This window comes from Neodiprion pinetum, chromosome 2 (genome assembly GCF_021155775.2).
Source record: "Neodiprion pinetum isolate iyNeoPine1 chromosome 2, iyNeoPine1.2, whole genome shotgun sequence".
Lineage (NCBI taxonomy): Eukaryota > Metazoa > Arthropoda > Insecta > Hymenoptera > Diprionidae > Neodiprion > Neodiprion pinetum.
The window spans coordinates 38,709,119-38,727,213 of NC_060233.1; the positions used below are offsets into that span (position 1 = coordinate 38,709,119).

At 44.4% G+C, this 18,095-nt stretch overlaps 1 protein-coding gene across 4 annotated transcripts in view; it reads left to right on the plus strand.

Moving 5' to 3' along the window:
* LOC124213269 (uncharacterized) overlaps nucleotides 1-18,095 on the plus strand; it is a 96,301-nt gene that overhangs the window by 67,232 nt on the left and 10,974 nt on the right. Inside the window, exon 1 of one of the 4 annotated variants that reach the window (XM_046614414.2) lies at nucleotides 10,195-10,298. The exons of the other annotated variants lie outside the window; for them this stretch is intronic. The gene's annotated coding sequence lies outside the window, so the exon portion shown is untranslated. Of the gene's footprint in view, nucleotides 1-10,194; nucleotides 10,299-18,095 lie in introns of those variants that run through there. 4 annotated transcript variants of the gene reach the window in all.

Below are 18,095 nucleotides of genomic sequence, written 5' to 3' on the forward strand. Positions count from 1 at the left end.
TCAGCGAAGGATAAGGTCCCTGAGCAGAAGGACTTCCCGATGTCAAAGATGGGTGCACGAATATCTGAAACTCGTTCACGCGGTTCCGTGAAAACATTCGTCCGACAAGATAGAAATGTCATAAACACGTAGTTACATTTTTATTCTCTGCCCGGTAGTCAACCATCCTTCTCTCACATAAAGTCACGCGACGCAAAGTAGCGAAACTTCACTTTACTCGGTTTATCTAATCTCAGGGATGTTACGTCTGTCATTTTCCCCGTATTTCGACAGGAAAAAAATGACCAACAAAGCCTTGAGAAAAAGAAACGCGAATCTCCTCTCGAACAATTTTCCGTTATTGTTCACGCATGCGCGCGCGAAGCGTATACCGATGTGTGTGCAACGTGAAATAAATTCGCCAAAGTTGGGACGCGAATCCCCTAATTGCGCGATGCGTAGAAATCCGGAACCCATCCTCGTTTCCTCGGTACGATTTCCCTGCAGCTGCTTTCGGTAAGTTACAAGAGGCTTCGGAGATATACGAAGAAGGTATAGATCCTCCTCAGTTCCACCCCCCTCCTCGTCTCTTTCTCTCGACGCGGAACTCTCCGGACTTTTCCACCCCCTCGGCGCCTGAGAATCCGTCTCCTTCCTATAAGGAGGCCATATTTCATAAGACTGTGGCGGCTCGCGTTGTTCGCCATATTCCGGCGGCTTGTTTCGCTCCTCTCCGAATCTAGCCGTGCAACGCTTGCGCTCTTTCGCTCCGAGCCCGCTTCTTGCCATCTCGTTCCAATATTTCATGTCTCCTCCACCCGCCACTAGACGCACCTACGTTAGGGCAGACCTTCGTATACGCTGCCCTCCGCCGATGTAATGTTTCTTTTATTGATTTTGCGTGGGAGGTGGCCCACCTCGCGGAAATTACCCCAGGCCTCAAATATGCACGCGCCTAGAATCCGGCCGAGGATCGCTCTGTCTTACCGGTATTTCGATCACCCGGGATTCAATCTGATCAAATTTTCAGAGCTTACCGCAGGGTGCTGGAGAAAAGTATCCTCGAGCTATCTGTCGCTTGTACGAGTATCAAGGAGGGAGGATAACGATTCAAGGGTTAAATGGTGAGGTTTGAGATGAAATTAAATTTTCAATCAACAAAAGAATACCTTCGCTTCATACCTCCTGAGGAAAAAACATTTGGTGGGGTTAAGAAACTAAAATGATCGATTGATAGAACGACCAAAGAATTTTCAAACACGTGGACATCAGATTCGTAGAATAATCAAAATGCAGAAAGTCTGACTGGAGAAAATTGAAAATGCAAAAAGGCGAAACATACAAAGCTGCAAAAACATGAAACGGTAAAATCTGGAATCTGTATACGATTCTACATCGTCGAGACGAGTTCTAAATATTCTGCATTTTGGCATTCGATATTCTGACTTTATAATTCTTTACTTCTCCATACTTCGATTTGCTACATGCTTAATAAATACTATAAATTAAATTTTCACTCCTTCAAAAATTTCATCTCGCGGTCCTTATAGTTTTTTGATCATTTTATTTTTTTTATCTCCACCCAAAAAAATTTCCCCAACTGATGGAATTTACGCATCCTGCAGTGAACGTTTATTTTTGTAACTGCGGTGGGGGGGGGGTTGTTGAAAAAGTATAAATAAAAAAAATAAATAAATAAATAAATAAAAAATAAAAAACGGACGTTCCGCTGTCTCCCGGGTATCGCGTATACTTCTTACGCATGTCCCCGAACCGATTCACGGGACCCGTCTGCTTTTCCAAGGGTGTAAATTCCGACGCGAAAACGTGTTCGCGTATAGTTTCTGGAGGAGGGTGATAAGGAGGCGAGTTACACCAGATGGAAACCGAGTTGGGTGGCTGCTCTAAGCCCGACGCGCTGTTGAAACATGTTAAGGTATATATAACACTTCCGGCGTCGTTCGGCGTCGAGTGCCGGCGTCAATAGGTCAAGGGCGTCCCGACGATTCTCGGGGGGCGGCCAGGGAGAACGCGAGTTGACAAATCAGCCTTTCGGGATCGAACGCACGACCTGTAGAAAAACGGGGAATAATAAAGAAAGGAAAAAAGACTTCCCGACTATGTTCTTATCGTTTGTAACGCGGGGCGCCTAAATTCACGTGCAGTGTAGGTTACGGAAATTTATACAAATCGCCGGGGTGAAATTCGGCTCGCTTCGTGTACATTCCCCCTCCCCTCCCACCCCCTTCCGCCATTTACCTCTCTCTTGTCGACCTTGTTTAACGCAAGCACAGCAGCGAGTTCTCACGTCCGTGACTTGACCGAAGAATTTATATACCCTGTAATAATTTTATTCTCATCTTTGTTGATAATGTTTACAACAAAAAATCAGGTAAAATGTAGAATAACGGTGAAAAGAAAAAAATCGGAAAAAAAAAAAAAAAATAAAAATGAAAAGGAAATACATACAGGTAGTTACGCCTTGACAAATACCCTCTATTCGTATTTTATCGCATCTTTATTGAGTAATTACCGAGCAACGTACAAGATATTTGTGCAGCGTATAAATTGTGTTTCTGTTCACCGGTGAGTCTCCCCCTCCCCCGCTTCTCCACCGCTTCCACCCCACCCAGCGAATCGATTAGCCACTTCCGTTACGATTAAAATTAGCTCTAATTGCCGGCTAACCGACTCCCTGTACAGAAACTCCGTGTTTGTTTGACGACAAAATCTATCGCGATTCTGGTAATTGATAAGGTGTTTGCACGGCGTTATCGTTTTCACAATTTTTGAACTTTCGTACGATGTTCGCGCGTCCGTTTCTTTTTAATTTCAGGTATTCCTCTGTACCCTTTCATCAAACTCGTCATACCCCGATCGACCCTTGATTTATACCCGCGTATTATTCTCGCTTTCCGTTCAAGCTTATCTTGTCGTAGAAATATGAGTGTCACATTATACGTACCTATGAAAAGTAAAATATCGAATACACTTAGGTGGCGATGACGCGAAGCCACGGTTGTTTGAGAAAAAAGAAAAAGAATTAACAACGATAATATGTAATTAGGGTAAGAAAAAAGATGACTCCGCAACACCCCCCGGAATTTTTTACCCCCCAGTTTTAAAATTCACCATGACCACCGGGACCGTCTTGTTTGTGTCCAGGCGACCGTCGTATCGCTCGTTCCGTATCCGCCGTAGCGCTGCTTTAGGTGGGTATGAACGAGGATCGCGGGGGGGATGGTGACGGGGACGGGGATGGGAGTCAGTGGCGTGTGCGGCGTTCCGCTGCAAAACGTGACTCTCGCTTTTTCCGGGTTGTATAGAAAGCGAAATCTCTCTCTACCTACATTCCCCGTCCATTCACACGAGGCTGAGCGTGGTTGAAAAAAACAGGGGAAAATGAAAAAAAAGAAAATAAATGAAAAGGGAAAACGGCACCGAGCACGACTGAGAGAAAGTGAGAAAGAGAGAGAGAGAGAGAGAGAGAGAGAGGAAAAACACACCGCGAAAAAAGAAAAATCCAACGAAATAAAATAGAGCAAAAAGTAAAAAAGAAAGAAATACGAGATATGAAAAAATAAAAGTGAAAATAAACCAAACGCGCTACTACGCGCTCTGCTGCTGTTAGTGGTGGTGGTGGTGGTGGTGGTGGTACGCTGCGGCAGCACCGGCGGGAGGAAAAGGGAGAAAGAGAAAAGTAGAGAAAGAGAGAGACGGGAAATATACGGGGGGCGTGGGCGGTGGCGGAAGGCGGAAGGTGAGAGCGGGGACGTCGGGGGGGGGGGGGGGGGGGGGGGCAGGGGGAATACCGCGGGGTAAAAAGAGACGGGGTGAGTGGTTGCCAGGGATGAAGTGCGTAGGTATTGATCTATTTAAAGCCTAGAGTACGAAACGAGGCCCTTATTAAAAAGCGGAATGAAGCCGGGCGAAGGCTGCGCGGCAAGGGGGGTGGTGGCAGCCTTGCGAGTGAGGGAGATGTTGTGTACCTACCCCCGTTCCCCCTTCCGCCCTTCCTCGCCATCTCTCTCTCTCTCTCTCTCTCACTCGAGTGGTCCTCCTCCCGTCAGTCAGGGCCGTCGCGACGATGGTTCGAAGATCAGGGTCGGAAGAATTAGGATTACGATCGAGATCAGGATCAGGATCAGGATCGGGATCGGGATCGCAAGTTGCGTCCTGGAGCCAGAAGCGCGAGTCGAGTAAGGCCGGAAGCTTGCAAGCTTCCTGGGGTAGTCTTGCACCACCTCCTCGATGTCACTTCCGTCTTTTGTCTCGATTAGTCGACGGCGCTTCGAAATAACTGCGCCGCACCTTCAACTCTTTTGCCTTCTTATTTTTTGAACAGATTTTATTGAAACACAGCGAGACGAGCGAGTAACCGATTTTGCATTTCTGCTGACAAGTTGAAAAATTCTTTTAACGCTGGTGAATCTTTTTTTGACGCCACTTGTTTCTTTCTTCTCATACGCAGGTGTATGTGCGGATCTGTATGTAAATCTTTCTTATACCTTACGTGTGTCGTAAAATCGGTTTGAAACGAAGTATCTTTTACATCGAACAGCTTACGATGTATACCTGTTTTACTGGTTTCCGGAATTTTGTTTCGTTATTAATTTTTTCTTCTTTTTCTCGTTTAGTCTCGAAGCGGAATCCTTGGATATTTCGTGCGATGGAATTTTTCTAACGCTCCGAAGTTCGGTCATCGTTAGGAATAGCAAACCAAGAATCACGGTGTCTAAATATAGCAGATTTAATCCTGTATCTTGATTGAAAGTGAGATCGACAAAGAATCCAAAAAAATAATTTTAAACAACTTTTGACGTCGCGTTGTCAAAACGAATTTCTTACGATTGTTCGAATTCAATTCAAGATCAAGATCAACATGAAATTGTGTAACCTGACTTTTATCTTATGCATTCAATCAAATATGCGAAATATGGACTTATAAGACGTTAATATATTGCAGAAGCACTGTAGTCTAAGGAAAATATTATAGATTCAAACCAACTAGCAAAATTTAAACCGGTTTGCTAGAATTGAAATATCATTGTCACTGAAAACAGTATCTTTTACACCTTTTACCCGTTTGTATCTTTCCTCCGTTTCTCAAAGCATTTTCAAAGTCTACACAGGGCGAATCTCAATTTGAAAATCTTAATCATCCAAGCTTTTGCGTTCGGTATTTCAGTATTCACCGCGTGTTGCCGGAAATGTATCTCAACCACGTGGAACGAGAGGGTAGTAAGTGTACCGATCAGGCCTTCCTTCTTTTCCTACCTTCGCTCATTCTTCGTCTTCATCTTCTTCTCTTTCCAGGTCCGCAAGTTAACTCTCGCGTGTAAAGAGTATAAAAAAATCACGGCCAAATTGGCCAGCGTGTTTCGCTAACTTCGTTACGCGATGTTTCTATCGTTCCGATCGTTTCGCAGAATTCCATCACGGTACCGGAAGTGAGCTCATTAAATCCTTGAGAGAAACTCGGCGAAGGTTGTGTCCTATTTTCTTTTATTCCTGGAATTCCGGAGCGAAGAGAGTGAGAAAATTGGGAGAAGAATAAGGAAAAAAAAAAGAGAGAAATAAGTAAAAAATGAAAACCAAAAACCAAGTTGCAGGTCGAAGTCGGGCTCTGCGCGGCGGTATTTAGCGGCGAAAAAAACAACGACGCAGAGCAGCAACACCCGTCGTAACACCGAGGAACCTGAGCTCTGCGCTCCGAGCATACGGAGGGTGAAAATTCTAGGCATATCGCGAGGGTTCCATCCCTCGCTCCGACGGCCCTTTTCACCCCCGGCGGAGTGCCAGCTAGGCAGGCAGCCCCCGTTAGATATAAAATCCACGATTTTAAAGCATTTTGGTATCGATCCCGGTTTTTAGCACTAGATGCGTGCCTCGCGGCGGGGCGAGGCTGGCGGAACTCGGCGGTGGGGATGCAATCCCACCCAACCACCCCTCCGACACGACACCTCGGCCTGGCCATACGCATAGTTATGGACGGGGTTATGCCCGTGCCTGCGTGCCTCGCCGAACAAAACTGCGTAGATGCATAATTAAGTCCCGAACATATACCGCGGGCTTTCGAACGACGCTCGCGAACTTCGACTTTTTCCTCCCCCTCCCCAATTTTCGTCGCGTCGCCTTCGGATCCGCAGCGTCGATCCACGCGAGTACGAGTCGATGTCGTTTCCTCGTTTCTTTTCCGAAAATCTGCCACCTCTCCGCAGCCTCGTTAAATAAGCTTCTTTTTCTTCTTATTCTTCTTTTCTCTCTCGTTTCCGCTTGTATACCCTCACATCCCGATCCCTCGCTCTTCGCGACGAAGAAAAGAGCGACCCTTGAATCTTACCGTGTGCTAGGAAACTTCGGGAAGGGGGGGGGGGGGGATGGGGATGTAATTAGGTACCTATTCTAGAAACGAGCCTCCCTTCGTACCCCTCCCCCAACCCTCCTCAACGTTTCACGTTACCGCCGCTTATTTCATTCTCCGAGCTTTCGCCCTCCTCCCCACCCTTTCTTCTTCCTCGTCTCCTTCTTCCGCCTCTCTGAACCCGAAATTTCACTGAATTTCAGTTCAATTATACCGCTAAGTTAAAAGTAGAAGGAAAAGAAACAAAGAAAGCGAAAAAATAGACGCCTCAAAGGACGTACCGTATTTCAATTAAACATTTCTGCATTACTCTTAGAACCTTAGACTCTGGGATAAATCCAATTTTGTTAGGTACGGTATAACGCGATAAGTAGGTAGAGAGAGAGAGAGAATCGCGTCGTTGGAAAATAAATTATACTCTGCGTATTTGACACGCGATCGAGATTCACGTTGGAAATCGCCTCCGCACGCGTTCAAAATTCGGACCCCGATGAACCCGGAAGCCGTTGAAAAAAAAACGAGTCGAAGCTGTTTTTGTCAGGTTATAATTGCAGTAAAAATCAGCAGGTAATTAGCGGCGAATATTTTTCCCCGACCGTTCCTCGCAAGGCGCCTCTCGTCCTGCTTTTCCCTTCGCTCCGCTCGCTCGGTCTCTCGTTTCCCGTCGCCTCGGGCCTTTTTCTGCGTGTGTTCGCTGCACGCGTGGGTGTTTACGCATGGAGATATACGCGGGCACGCCACGGCGCTACCACCCTTCCGCAGCTTCGCCACCCTCGTACGCACTGTTGACTGTCGCACGGTAGATCCCCCGTGTACCTCTTTCTATTAATAGCAAAAAGTAATTCCACCTATCCTCATTCGCATGCAGATTATGTACCTCCGCAGGGGTGAGCTGGAAATAAAAACTCGCTGGGAGAAAAGGAGGACCACCGTTCGTTGGGGAAAAAAACTCGACGAATTTTTACGCTGTTTTCTTTTTATGCGTGTTGTGTTTTTTCCTGTGTTTTTTTTTTTTTTTTTTTTTTTTTTTTTGGCGAATGAAGAAAAAAATAAAATTAAAAAAACATTCAACTCAACGAACCGTGAGTAACAAGTTCGTGCAACGAATCGATTTTTGTACGATGGATCTTCTTTCCGCTTTCGTACAACGATTTTCAAGTTATACGTTGTGTCGACGCGAATTAATTTTTCAATTCTTCAACTCCGATGTGGATATACGCGAGAACTGAATTATTCCGGACGTGGGACTTTGTTATTGTTATCATTTGGACGCTATATCCAAGAAGCGCATAACGGTTGAAAACTAACTACGTTCACCGAGCTCTGATTCTGGCTAAAAAATACATTCGCAATAAAAATATACTTCAGAGAGGCAGCGAAGAATGAAGGATAGGAGGCTATAGAGGGGGGTAAGAATACGAATTCGTAAAAAGAAGGTAAGATTCCGGAAATAGAAATAAATCCAGGAAGAATATAACGAAGGTAACCTTCGCGGAAATCGAGATTAATTCAGAATTGGGAGGGAATACGGTAATTCAGATGAACAACGAAATAGAAGAATCGAAAATTTTTTAAAATAACGTAAAACGAAAAATAAGGTTGCACGCCTGCGCGCCTGCAAACAAAAAAAAAAAAAAAACAAAAAAAAAAGAACACATTCGGCTGTATTACGAGTCGCGTATCACCGCATTTTGCAAACGCTACGCCGTAATATCCGGGCCCAACGCAGGTACCTGTACCTTGGCAAGGGCTCGCGGGCGGGGATAAGGACCATAGAAAAATCCATACAGTTATAAAATGTGCAGAGTGCGTAATAGTACGCACCGCGCAGATTAGTTATGAAAATATAAAAGAGCCCGGGGGTAGGGATAGGTCACGGGATGGGGAGAGGGTGGGAGGAGGTGGGGTGGAGAAGGGTGGATTAGGGTGGTCGAGAGGGCTAAGGGCCGTCGGGGTTCCCCTTTCCCAGGATATTTCCCCTCCGAAGCTGCCGTCACTCGCTTCCCGCTCTCTCCCGCTCTCTGACTACTAATGCCGAAATATGTATATTCTACACGCCTACACGTACATGTATACGTGTAGTTGTTATCGCTTTTTATTGTTCGTTTGAACAATTAAAAATTGTAAAAATTTCAAAAATTTAAATCTCACAATCGGTTCGGATTTCATATGGGATTTTCCCCCATATGCACGGTTAAAATAAGTAAATAAATAAGTAAATAAAGTTGTACGAAAATTCGAGTGGAACCAAACCTGCTGTTTACATTCGGATCGAATAATTACATTTTTCCTACGTTTTTAAATCTAATTTATTCACGAGATTCGAGGTGATTGAACAAAAATTATCTTGTCCGCAAAAACTTGGGACAAGACTGGAAAATTTCAGGTTTCCTACAACTTTACGGTTTTGCGATTCGAGTTTTTTAAGCAATTGACAATTTCACCAATGCAGAGAACTAAGAGTGGCGTGTGAAAATTCAATTTTTCTGAAAAAGAATGCGAGTAAAAATGTTAAAACTTTTTTACTTTGCTCTGTAACTGCACAACCCCTTTTTTTGTCACATCGGAATAATTTGAGGAGCAGTTTGTAAATATGCAATTTCACTAATATTACGCAAAAATTTATCAGGGTAAAATACTTTGAACAAATAATACTGGCTAAAAAAACGAATTTAATAATTAATAAACTCACTGAAAAAAAAAAAGGAAGGAAGAAAGAAAAAAAGCAAACCTAATTTGATACGCCCCGCGGTGAAGAGCAAGGGCTTATTACGGAGCACACTGAGATTATTCAAAATTCATAATTATTTGCCATATCCCTGTGTCAATGAATACATATTCCGCAAGGTTTGAGCCGGTTTCAATTAGCCGGTGAAACGAGTCAAAATTATGACGAGCACAAGTAAGACAGATATTCGTAACGATCGTTGTCTTGGTACAAGCCGGAAGTTTATTCCCGGTTCGCGTAACGGAAGCTGTTTTCTCTCGCATTAAGTACCATGCCGCGCTTACCTCGACGAATAACAAACGTCGTGCAAACAAGTAACGCGACAAATTGGACAACTATAAGATACACAAAACCCATATACTGTTTTTCTACTCGTACACCTTGGGGCGCATCGGAAGAAGCTGCAGCGGCCGATTTGCAGGGTGAAAAAATCTCAGCACCGACACTAGAATTCGGCGTTTCACACATCGATACATCGCGAGCATGTAAAACCCAGACATCCGTAATAAAAGTGAGAAAAAAAAAAAAAAAAAAAGTGAAGAAGCGGTGGTAGCAAATTGTAAATATTCAATCAAGTAACACGCTCTCTGGATCCCCTCACGCGTCATTATTTCCTACCCTTATTCTCACTCTATCGTTCCAGGCAAAGAGAGAAGAAAATTTCACCCTCTTAGCATGATTTCCCGTTTTTCCTCGGAAGAGTGAGAAGCACAGAGGGAGTAAGAAAAGGATAGAAAACGAGACGGAGCGGGGAAAAAAGAAATCAGAGGAAAAAAAAAATGGCTTCATCGAGCAAACAAGTGAATCATTATCGCGCGCATAAAGACGTTGTTGGTCTGTTTCCCCGTCGGTGGTCTACACCCGTCCCCCGGCTCCTTCTCACCCCCTTCCCCCCACCACCCCTCCACCCTCTGCCCGCCTTGTTTATACGTGCCGCAGGCAGCACCGGCAGCTATCAACCCTCTGGTCGTCGAGCCCGCACCCCCGCAGCCCGTTTACCCCACCTGACAACATCTTGTCCGACCCGCGTCTGGTGCAACGTTTCTTTTCTGCCTATGATTTTTGCAGGGTGTCTTTCTTCCGGGTCCACTTTTACACGCGCGAGGAGAGTGTTACGCGGTGCTATTCGGCTGCAGGGTGAAATCAATTTCACAATAATACACCCGTCGTTGTTACGTGTGTAGAGGGAAAGGGACTGCTCATCGGAGTCGATGAAAAGCGAAATAGGTAGGTATTGGATTACGTTATTATACGATTGTGGCTGATATTCAATGAGAGTTCCGATACGCGGATGAGGAACAACAACAAACAAGAAAAGAATAAAGAGTAAAGGGATATTGATATATATTCTTTGTAATACATGATGAAAGGGAAATGTGTATATTAATCATTTCCGAGTGATACTTTTGATCTTGCGGTCAAAGGTCAAAAGGAAGTTGAGTGCTGTCCTTACCATTCTAAAAACTGTCGACCGCCGTTATTGATCTCAAGAGCCTCACGGATCCGCTCCTCTTGCCGGTCAGTAATTAAAGGATTTCTGGTACTTTCCTCGGACGCGCATGTATTTCCCTTTTGGGGAGGGGAGGTTATTTCCTGTTTCGCATCACAAAAATCATGACCTCTGTGCGTTACGATTCAATTTTCTTCGTCGAGTTTTTTTCTTATTTCGTTTTTCGGACTTTTCTCGCTGTTATAGATCACAGGCAATGAAATACGATGAATACATAAAAATCTGATAAATTGCAAGGCTTATCGTGCAATCTTAACTCTCACTGACGGAAGGTTGAATCCGGAAATCAAAATTGTTCGAGAATGAAGGACAGTCAGATGCTTTTTCAGTTCTCAAGCACTTTTTCTCCTTTCTTCAACAATTCGCAAAGCACGAGTTACAATTGTTGACAAAATTTGAAGAATGGGTAGTAAAACGACGGTTCCCGTTTTGAAAGCATTTTCACACAGTCGTTCCCGAACCATCCCTAAAATCCTGTTACTCTCATCTCAAGGTATACCGATGAAAATATACAGGCAAGAAGTTTGAAGAATGTGGGTCAGAAGAATATCGAAACCGTGATTGAGCCCAGGGTTCTGATTGTCTTGCGATGAAATTTTCTGATCAACGTGATAAGTAAGCTGCAGCGGAGTGATCGAAGGCGATTTTGCCCGATTGACCGATGCCGCGTAATAATCGAGAAGATGGAAAGAGAGAGAGAAAGAGACAGAGAGAGAGAGAGAGGCGAGGAAAAATATAGGGGTGAGGAGTGAGAGGCTACGATGGTTTCGAGTGTAGCATCGGGCTAGCATCAGTAGCATCAGTAGCAGCAGCAGCAGCAGCAGCAGCTACACAACTTCAGCAACAGTGGTGTGCTCATGCATAATTCAATCAGAGTTAGACTAGAAACGTCAATACAGCTCGCAGATTATTTCTTTTCCCGGGCTGCTTTTCTCTCTCCTCCCCCTCCCCCCCTTTTACCTCCTACCACTCTCTCTCTCTCTCTCTCTCGTCCTCGGTTTCTCCGTCGGAGGTGCGCGGGGCCCTGGGGGTTGAGGACCAGCGACGGGGGCGGCTGCTGGGAGAGCGAGGAAGAGAGCGGAGAGAGCGGGGGTTGAACGCGGTGCTTCTACCTTCTAGCCCGGCGTCCCGAACCCCGCTCGTCTATCCATCCATCCCCACCATTCTAGCCTTCTTCTTTTATATTTTAATCAACTAATTCTGCGCAATGCGTATATACGTTTTATTACTCCCCTTCGGCCATTCCGGGTTTTAATTGCTAGCTCTCATCTCGCAGCTGATTCGATGGGATTTTTTCTGTGCTGGCCAATGAGAGTAATGACGAGGACCGAATGAGTTTTCGGCTGCATAAATTTTTCAACGACTTTTCCTGCTTCCTTTTTTTTTCGTCCCTTCACGCTTTCGTTTTTTTACATCATTTTTGTATTTGTTTTTTTTTTTTTCTTCTCTCTCTCTCTCATCTTTCGTTTTTTTTTTTTATTTTATTTTTTTTTTGTTTTTACACCAAAGGCCGACAGCCCCCGGCCAACGAAAATCCGGGGCCGGAGACATCCTCCGCGTATGTGCCTAACCTGACCCCCTACCCCATCCCCATCCCCGAAGTTCACGAGTGGGCAGAGTGAGTGGAAATTCTGACGTACGTGTCGAATCATATCCGCGCTTCTGCAGCTGCCGCTTCAACGGGGTTATTCATCAATTTGTACAAAATATCACGTTCCTCATCCTGTTATACGTATGCGTGGGTATACGGTATACATTTATAGCGCGTGGATCGCGAGGCAAAGGGAAGAAGGATTGATAACTTGGAAAACAGTAATTATAACGACGATGAATTAGCGGAACAATGTTTCAATGCGTAATTAAAAAATAAAAATAAAAATGGAAAAAAAAACAAAGAAAAAACAAAGAAGGAGGTGACGGACGTTGAAGAAATGGGGAAAAATAACCGACGTCACCCTCCTGCTCTCCTGCGAGGGCGGTATCGAGTCCTTTCGTCCTTTCGTCGACGGTACAGTCTCCGAATATACTTGAAGCTTGACGCCACGTCCGTCCAACGATTCTAATTGAGACGATAACCCGTTCGCGGGGTTCTTGACGGGAAGGAATTCGGGGAGCGGCAACCCTTCCGGTTGGAGGGTGAATCGAAAATCGAGGCATCGAACGGACTTGGATATTTCGCACGGAGATGCGCGCGTTACGCGGGTTTTGCTTTTCTTCAAGAAGCCTGTTGATTTTCATCCAGACACGCGCTGTGCGTGGGTGAGAATTGAGCGGTAATCTCGCCGTTGCGTTTCATCGGATTCAGAATTTTTTACCGATCTCTTAGGAATTCTCTCCGCAATTTCAGAGAGTATTACTTTTCACCCATTTTGCACGTAATCGCGGTGAGAAACAATTTCAACTTTTCACCTTTAAATTCGGCGTTATAATACGCGACTAAACAGATCTAGGGATCAGGTGCATCTTAGGTATATCATACACGTTGATACGCACAATCGGAGAAAAATTTAATCAATGCAAACAAAATTTGTTTCAATTAAACTGATCGTTGCATTCTTATACAGTCGAACATATTTCTATTTAGTTTTAACGACGACGTCTAGTTTCTCCTTTTTCATTTAGCAGAAATAAATCGGTTTTTTGTTTCAGTCAGACCCCTTGTTAACTACACGCATCAAACAAAGTATTTTTGTTTCGGAGAACAATCTGTTTCGTTGAATCTGAAATTTGTTTTCTTAAAACAAACGAGTTCCTTGATGGAAAATTTTTTTGAATGGGGTGCCCTGGTCGATTTCCACCTCCATGTATATATTACATCTCCAAATATCGAAGTCCGCGTATCTCAACCGCCAAAAAGGGCTTAACAGACCTATTCTGTACACAATTTTGAACAAAAACACTCCAACTTTATTTTCATTCGAGGCAGAGAAACGGCAAGAATTTTACGAAATGCAACGGTAAATTCGTAGAATTCGTGCCATTTCTTTATTTTTTCGTCCGACGAAAATCTATCGGGGTGTTCTTGTTCAGAATTACGTGTAGAATGGGGCTGTTGAGCCCTTTTTTTCGTTCGAGAACGTGGACGTCGAAATCGACTAGGGCACTCCCTTGAACGAAAAGTGCTTTTCTCTATTTTTTTTCTTCTTTTCTTTTCTTGCTTTTTACGAAATCAAACAAAACTTTCTTTACATTGTACACATTTTTCCACCAGATTTATTTATAAAAAATATCTTTTTTCGTCGCCGAGTTTATAAAATCGTGCTCACGAAACGTGAAAATCCCTTCGAAGCAATACATTGAACGGCGTCGACGAATTCGTTGTACAAATCTCTATCACGTACATAATACGTACGGGTGTAACGCACACCTCGACGCGCAACACCCTGTACAATTTATGCGGATGTAAAATGTACCTTGTACGCTCTTGCGTGCGTTACAGGCAATGGTTGTCAAGGTGTTGAGTACATGCATAGATGAACGGATACACGCACACCTATAGACGCATGCGTGTACATATAATATCCGAAAGAACGGCCGGGACTCGCGACAATGCGAATTATCGCGGGACACAGAAAAGGGCGAAAGAGAGAAAAACGAGAAGAGAAAAAAGTGGGAAAAAGGACCTCGTGCGAGGGAGTAGGAGACAGAGTGAGAGAGAGAGAGAGAGAGAGAGAGAGAGAGATAGAGACGGATAGACGGATAGATAGAGAGAGAACGGGAGGGTAGAGCAGGGGCGACGGGGAAACGAGTGAAAGGGCGAAACGAGGGGGTGGAAAGGCGAAGGATGAAAGAGGTGGAGGAGGCGGCGGCAAGGCCCGGTTTTTAATGCGAACTCCGCGCACCGCGAGCTCTGTGTTTTACATAGTCGAGGGTTTGTTCCCCTCTTTTTCACAATCCCCCTGCCGCCCCTCGCCGCCCCTCGGCCCCCGCGCCTCGTCAAGCCGCGCAGACCTTCGAGCAAAGAGGGAAATGAAAGCGAAACTGTTCAGCAGAACTCCCGCCCCCACCCACGCAGTCGACCAACCCCTCGCGTCGCCCTTCTAATTTTTCCACCCTTTCACTAAAATTAAAATCAATAGTAGCACCACGTGCCTCGTCGACCCCACCAGGAACACCACCCTCATCAGCCGAACCACCCCCGTCCTCCAGTCCTGTCACCCTTCTTTGCCTCCTGCAGCAGCGCGCGGAACGGAACTGTTTTTTGAATAGTATTGGCTGACATCCGCGTCGTTATACGTGCGGAACACATACCTCTGGGTGTTGCCTGTACGGATGAAACACAGGGTATAATGTATATAGAGATTACACGAGTTGCGTATTCCATCGCATCATCCGCCACATGTGTGTCTGTGTACGTACGATGCGTACACGCGTATGTATGTACAACTGTGTGCGTGTCGTAACACGGCGGAAACACAGCGCGTGGAAGAAATTTGATGTAATGATCGACACGCTCGACGATGCAGGGTGGAAATTGACGAGTTTCGTAGAAAATTCATTTCCAGAATTCGTATTCGGAGCAGAATTGTTGCTGTTTGGCGATGAGCTTCTTAGGAAGGAGAAATTAGTTCAGTCGCGTTCAATGATCATTTTGCAATTAGAAAGTAGAAACGAGTGAGTACCGAGTATCGATATTATGTCAGCGAGCAGAACTCGATTCGTTCCTTCCGTTCGCTCGAATTTCCTCAATAAAATCGATTACGCTTTATCGATTTACGTTGGCGCGGATTTGCCAGGTTTTCAAATCCGGACCACAAGGTAATGTCAGCTTTACTTGATGGAAAAAATGTTACTGATTTCTTTTTTCAATCTTACAATACCTGAGATATTAAAGAAATCAAGCTGTGACCGAATCGTGTTGTAATACCGAGAGGTCAAGGTGTTGCGAAAGAACGAACTGTAAAATTCATTTTTGTCTTTCCATACGCTTATTAACTGACTCCGTTTCAAAGACCAAAATTATAAATGAATAATATTTCTACTCATTGTCGTTGGTCTTTCCGATTCGCATAATTGTTTTTTTGAATTAAAATGACGATGCATACAAATGAATTTCGAATATTATCCGGTGTTGGTTCAGCCTTTATGCCGGAAAATGATGAAGCGGAGGGAAAAAATATTTGATCAAAAGTATATTTAAATATAATATATAGGTGCACGCGTAGCGTAATATGTAATGTATAAAGAAAATGAAATATAAACAGTTTTACACCGATCGCCTGAGGCGTACTCGAGACCTTTTGATCCGTGAAAAAAGATGGAGCTTTTTTCCCCTCTTTCCCACTCCTCCCTGCCGTAACCAGAGGGGGAGAGAAACCGCGGCACAAAGCACGACCCGGAAGTTTTTAAGCTTTATATTCGGGTCCATTCGGGACCCAGGTAGGTATATCCTTATTGCGCTGTATTATCCTCCACCACTGTGGAAATATCCTGCTAATTTACGAAAGTAGACGCGTCTCTCTCTCTCTCTTTCTCTCTCTCTCCCTTTCCGATTCTCTCGACGTTCCTTCATCCACTAGGATTCCTCCGGACCTCTCGGCATTATTTCGAGTGCGTAAACCCGCCCTGTAGGAAAAATAATCCCCCCTAAAAATGTGTGCGCAGAGCGTAAAGTGCAGACGCGATAAAAAAAAAAGTAAGACAATTTTCAAAACAAATCTACAAAACCAAATTTAGCCTGACCGCGATCCATTCGACTCAAACACGCGATTTGCCTCCCTCGGAGTTGTGAATCCGCGTGGCTGATTTTATTCGCCAACTTTTACAATCAGGTTCTGGCCACAGGTGCCGCCGAAACGGCGCGGTTTTTTTTATCGAGGGCCGTAACTTTTCGCGGCATCATGTCACGCCTTGCCGCGAGTGTGCGTCTCTAGGTACAACTTTTGATCCGCGAACGGAAAGAACTCTCTCTCGCGCCTATATTTTTTTTCTCTCTCTCTCTCTCTCCTTTTCGTGCCAGATTTTACACGCGGCTAGTCCGTCACCTGTTGCCATAGTAACTGCTGCAGAACCGAACCAGGAGTCTTAAGCTCGGGCGTAGCGTCGCGGCTAGGCGTTAGGCTGTTTCCGGCATCACGCCGATCGGATCGCAAAGGGCTTGCCGTGTAATTGCAGGGTTGGAGAGAGGGCGCAGGTTCCTTCTTACGCCGTTTCCGTAACCCGAGAATTGACCGGGTAGACTCGCCATTATTTTTCCAAGCCTTGATCCCCGTGATCGTTGCACCCCTTGGGTTGGTCGCAAGCTCACATCCCCTGAAATTTTATATCATTGAAAATGCAAACACGCGAGGCTTGCAGAGTATGGAGAATTTCGACATTTCGCTTGGCTTTCGTTCACTTTCGTAGTTACAACTGTATTTCCGTGACGCATCATAATTTTTGTTCGAATAATATCTACGTATACACGATTCACGAATCAAATATTAATAACTGCAAAAACTTGACATCGGATATTATTAACTTCCTCTTAAACGGGAGAACAAAAAACAACGTACGACAGTAATGTGAGCACAAATTCTTTGCAACAATTCAGTCTGCGTACTGCCCAAGTCATGTGCGGCCAGTTTTTTTCTAATTATAAGTTCACGAGCCAGTGAATTCACGGAATTGAGCGAACGAGCTTAAAACGTCGGGAGTTGAAGCCTAGATAGATCGAGAGGTGAAGGACCCTTATTCAATTTCAATATTCTTTGACTCGCGATGCTCGTGATAACACGTTTGACGAAAGGTTGTAAAGCTACGCGGTATAAGGAAGGGGTGGATTTGAGTTAATTAGACAGGAAATTGCGAAAAGCTTTTGCACGAATAGAAAGGGAAGTTGGATCGATGTTCCTCTACGAGGACACGCGGATATTGCCGTATTATAAGCAGATTCTACGCACATGCAAAGACACGTGGTTCATGCTGGCGTACGTATAATTTACAAGATATGTAGGTCACGTGTTTTTGTCGCTCGCATTGATCAGTTGCAGTAGTAAGTGAAAGAATAAAAATCAACGCCTACCGTCTACGACGTGCGTTGTAGAACGGACTCGAGTCATTGCGATAAAAGTTTCCGAAACTTGAAAACGTGTCATTGCAATCAGTAATAAGGTAAGTGCAGCAATTATTGACCCTTTTATTTTCCAAAATTATATATTGACTAACATCAATTGCTAAAGGGACGCTAGTAATTTATTTATTTTTTTGTAATTTTAAAACCAAGGATCAAACAGATACAACCAAAAAAAGGTCGACAATTGGGAGAGGGTCAATAACTGGTACACTTACCTCGGTACTGCTAGAGTAACAGGGCCAAAAAATTTTGTTTAATTTTCAAACGCAACTAAAACTAATATTCAATACTTCTTACGTATACAGGGTACCTCGTTCCATAATTGTTAGTCTTGAAAGTCGAACGCTTCATCCTAATTTGATTGCTGCGTTCTAATAATAACCGACGATCGGTTTGAATCAAATAACTTATCAGCATTCTAATTTAATTTTCTAGGCGTCAAAAATAGCGCCGTCCTTTT